This window comes from Penaeus monodon, chromosome 21 (assembly GCF_015228065.2).
Source record: "Penaeus monodon isolate SGIC_2016 chromosome 21, NSTDA_Pmon_1, whole genome shotgun sequence".
NCBI lineage: Eukaryota > Metazoa > Arthropoda > Malacostraca > Decapoda > Penaeidae > Penaeus > Penaeus monodon.
Genome location: NC_051406.1, coordinates 12677135 through 12677612, shown reverse-complemented (window position 1 = coordinate 12677612; position 478 = coordinate 12677135). Strand labels below are relative to the sequence as shown.

The following is a 478-nucleotide window of genomic DNA, read 5'->3' as shown; positions in this document are numbered from 1 at the left end:
TTTTTTTTTTTTTTTTCAAACCTTAAATCCATAAGTCTGCAGTGTCAAGTGTGAAATTGATTGGATGGGTTGTGCTTGACGAGAAACTAGGAAATGGATAATTGTGAATGATCCCCTGTCCCATCTCGGCTGAGAGGGAAATGGACTTGAGATGGACATATCAAAGGGGAAATTGATGTTTAAATGTACTTTTGAGATTTTCATCATCATTACCATTATTTCCAGGGTCATCTTTACAATTATTGTCATTGTTTTCAAAATAAAATCATCATTACTATAAATGTTATTATTGCAATCATATTTAACAAATAAATCAAGGAAATGTTGGCCTGATATACATGTCACTAGCAGGAGTACACATAATAAGAAATAGATCATATGTGAATTATCATCCCTCCCAACTAAGGTGAAAGGGAAATGGAATTAAGAGATGGAGATATCATAAGGGAAATTGATGTTTATACAGTATGTATTTTTT

General features: G+C 32.0%; 1 protein-coding gene across 1 annotated transcript in view; it reads left to right on the top strand.

Annotated features, from left to right (window-relative positions):
* LOC119586240 (N-alpha-acetyltransferase 25, NatB auxiliary subunit-like) overlaps positions 1-478 on the top strand; it is a 20710-nt gene that overhangs the window by 15252 nt on the left and 4980 nt on the right. The gene's annotated exons all lie outside the window — the stretch shown is intronic.